Below are 4292 nucleotides of genomic sequence, written 5' to 3' on the forward strand. Positions count from 1 at the left end.
ATCCTTTAATTTGTTGTCAAACTCATTAAACTTGTCAACTGTTCGTAATGGTATAAAATCTTCCATTTCTTCAATTACAGTATTTTCATTTGTTAACAGTCTACCTCTTCCAGTATTTAAGATATTTTCAACTATCTGCATTCTTTTATTCAAGTCTTCAATTTCACTTACGAGTGTATTTACTTTGTTAATTATATCCTTGCTAAACTCTGAAATAAAAAAACGCAGTGATGTGTTTTTGACATATTTAATTATTCCATCATTAAGTTCTACTTTTAAACATGTCCCATTGGATTCTTTCTTCTCTTTCTTAATTTACGTGTGAGTAGACTTAGGATCCAAGGTTAATTTATTGAGAATTTTAAATTTACATATTAATGTAAAATTTCCAAAAGATCCACGAAAACTTCTCCACACTCCTACATCTACTGATATTAAAGAAATGTGTCAAGGACAATACTGGCATAGTGGTTTAAGAAACGCAATTATAAATATTTTAAATAAAAGGCAATATTTACAATTATGTTTAGATAATAAAACAATTAATCTCTTTATAAACATTGACGGTGCACCTCTTGGTAAATCAACGCAAAAGTGTCTGTGGCCTATATTATGCTCAGATGATATTCTTAAAGAAGTTGATGTTGTCGGTATCTACTATGGAGAAGGAAAACCGAGTGACTCGAATAAATTTTTAGAACCATTCATAGATGAAGTAATTTTATTAATCAATGAGGGTATTGATTTTAATAATTTTAATTATAAAATACGAATTAAAGGATTTATATGTGATGCACCAGCTAAGGCGTATATTTTAATGGTTAAAAGCCACAATGGCTATGATAGCTGCACAAAATGCTGTATGCATGGAATTTATTTTAAAAACATAATATGTTTTCCAGGATTTTGCGATACTTAGAACTGATGAAATGTTTGAAAATTTCAATTATAATTTAGATTATCAAAATGAAAAAACCAAGCTCATAAACATACCATACTTAGGATTGGTATCTAACGTCCCGCTAGATTATATGCACCTTGTGCTTAGGAGTGATGCGTAAGTTAATTGAGCTTTGGTTAAGCGGATCAATAAAAAAACATATACGACTTTCGTCCAACATTATACGTGAAATTTCTGATGCGCTAACAGATTTAGTAAAATTTATACCATCAGATTTCAGTAGAAAACCAAGAGCTCTGAAATACTTAAAATATTGGAAAACCACGGAACTTCGTTTATTTTTATTATATTTAGGACCATTAGTTTTGCGTAAACGTTTAAGTAAAGATGTACATAATCATTTCCTAGAATTACATGTCGCTATTACTATTTTAACTTCACCAGTTCTTTCCTTTAATGATGTAAATGTATCTTATGCGGAATAACTATTAAATCATTTTGTTTCAAGCTTTGAAACATTGTACGGTAACAAGTATATTAGTCATAATATGCATAATTTGCAACATATTGCAGCAGATGTTAGAAAGTATGGGGCCTTAGACGAATTCAGCGCATTTCGGTTCGAAAATTTTATAGGAATATTAATAAAACTTGTGAAGAAAGGTGAAAAGCCACTCTAACAAATTTCTAGAAGATTGAAAGAGTATGAATTAACATCACAAATAAAAAAAAAATTTCCTGAAAATTTAATTAGATTAAAACAACGTCATTATAATGGTACTATGCCTCGTAATACATTCTTTTCAAAACAATATAAAAAAATGATTTTTACATTTGTATCACAGATAAGACGAGTGATTGCTGCTTGTTAGATGATGGTACTATTATTGAAGTACTAAATTTTGCTGTACATAATAATATACAATATGTTATCGGTAGAGAATTAGTTAAATTAAAAAGTTTATATAAATATCCTATAAGTTCATCTGATTTTTCGATCTACGTATGTAAAGGAAATAAGATTATTTTATTGTGGCTTTGTTCATCTATAAGAGCCAAATTACTAAAATTACCTTACAATAATAAAAAAGATTCCGTTGTCGTTTTTCCCATTCTCCATACAATTAATGATATATAAGATTTAATAACTTTTTGTAATTACAATAACTTTTATAATTTTATATCTACTTATTAAATATAAAATAAATAAATAAAATATATATATGTACATTCAGAAAAAATATATACATGTATTTCTACTCTGTGTTTTATTGCTTTATTTTATCTACATTTTAATTTGATCATTATTTACTAAAAAGATTATGAATTATTTTTTATAAAAAATTTTATGTTTTTTATGATATATATATACATATATAATTTTATTAGAGTATTTAATTTATTTATTTTTCAATAAAATTCTTCATTAACGCAACATATTTTAATCAGCATGTTCTAGAAAATTTAAATGTAATAATTATAAAAACTTAATTTTATGTTTTAACATCTGTCAGCAAGTAAGAAATATATAACACAATATATACAAATATATAATGTTGCATTATGCGTTATATTTCTGAATGTTCAGAATATATAATATAACGCACATACAATATAAATGTAAAATGTTACTTTTATTTACGTATGAGGAATGTTTCTGAATAATTACATATGCAATATTTCTTGTGCAATATTTCTTGTGCAATTTTCAGAAATATTTTAAACGCAATGTTACAACTGAAATGTTAATGAAATATTTCTGCATCATTTCCGTACATTACATTATTTTAGTTATATTACATGCCGAGTGGGATATTGACATACAATCGGACCTCTTATCCTACGACCCTCTTATGCTACGAAACCTCTTATCCTACGATAAAAAATCCTCTCATGCTATGACCACGAAAGGGGAATTATACCCCCACTCTCAAATTTTTGTCGTAGGGTCAGAGGTTTAAGGGAAAGATTCCGGACCGAAAATGTCGTAGGATAAGAGATCCGACTGTATATATATGGAAAGGAAAGAATTAATAAAAATAATTTGGTATATTACACATTATTTCATTTTATTTCATTTTTGCTTTATTCACTCTCGAAATTAGAAGATTCCTCGAAAGATTTACAAAAATTTCGGATGATATTTATCATAAAAACATTGGAGACATAAAATTTGTTGACAATGTGCACATTTAACGAAGCCAACTTTTTTACAAACGCAAGGTTTTTCTAATATGGTGATCGGGAAACAAACTTCATTAACATTTAAAAATTTTGGTTTTTCATCAATTAATTTTGATGCGTACCAGGCATACAAAATCATAGGTTTAAATATAGGAGCGCATAATTGATGTAATATTAGGAAAATTGGGGAGAAGTATCAAGTGCGTCACTTACAACAGACTATTAAGCATGGAGAAGGCAGCATTATGATTTGGGATTGCTTTGCTTAATCAGGAGTAGAAAATTTAATAAAAATTGATAATACATGACGGCAAATATATATATTGACATTCTCTGCGAAAATCTGAAGACATCGTTGCTTCGAATCGGGTTGAAGGACAATTTTGTTTTCCAACAGAACAACGATCCGAAGCATACGGCGAAAATTACTCAGACGTTCTTCAAATCGAACAGAATAAAACTTCTTGATTGGCCTCCACAATCACCTGATCTGAATCCCATAGAAAATCTATGGTCGATTTTAGATAAGAAAATCGATAAAACTGGAGTAACCAACAAGGAAAATTATTTCGCGGCGCTTAGAAAAACTTGGGAAAAACTAGACGAAAAATATTTTCAAGATCTCGTGGAGAGTATGGCAAGACGACTTCAAGCAGTGATCAAGGCGAAAGGAAGCCACACTAAATATTAATTTTAATTCGTTTTTATTTCTCTTAAACTTTTTTTCTCAAAAATTAAATGTTACATTTGTTTCTTTTGTAATTCTTTAATTTCTTGTTCTTTTTTAATAATTTGCTTTTTTCTTGTGCGTATCTTTTGATGGTTACTATTAATTAAGCGTTTATGAAAATTATAAAATCTGAGAAATCTCTTCCAAGATTCATTGGAAATAAAATCTTTTTGTAGTACACATGTGCGTAAAATGGCACATTACGCGCATGTTTTCCGTGCAAGAAGTAGCTAATTGCACACGAAAAAAAAAGTACAGGCAACATGGCGGTAACAGTACGGAAAAGAGAGTGTCGCACTCTTCCGAGTGCGGAAAAAAGAGTGTCACACTCTTCGCAAACCTAACCTCAGTAATCACGGAAAACATTTGCGTAATGTGCCACTTTACACGCATGTGTACTACAAAATAGTATGTGATAGACGTGCGGGTTGATCGCACGAGCCGAAGGCGAGTGCGTCCAACCCGCACTCGTGGGCA

At 29.5% G+C, this 4292-nt stretch overlaps 1 pseudogene; it reads left to right on the plus strand.

Annotated features, from left to right (window-relative positions):
* Positions 1-230: 230 nt before the first annotated feature.
* LOC140671326 (uncharacterized) lies at positions 231-3776 on the plus strand (annotated as a pseudogene).
* The last annotated feature ends 516 nt before the right edge of the window (positions 3777-4292 follow it).

The sequence above is a fragment of the Anoplolepis gracilipes genome, chromosome 11, assembly GCF_047496725.1.
Source record: "Anoplolepis gracilipes chromosome 11, ASM4749672v1, whole genome shotgun sequence".
NCBI lineage: Eukaryota > Metazoa > Arthropoda > Insecta > Hymenoptera > Formicidae > Anoplolepis > Anoplolepis gracilipes.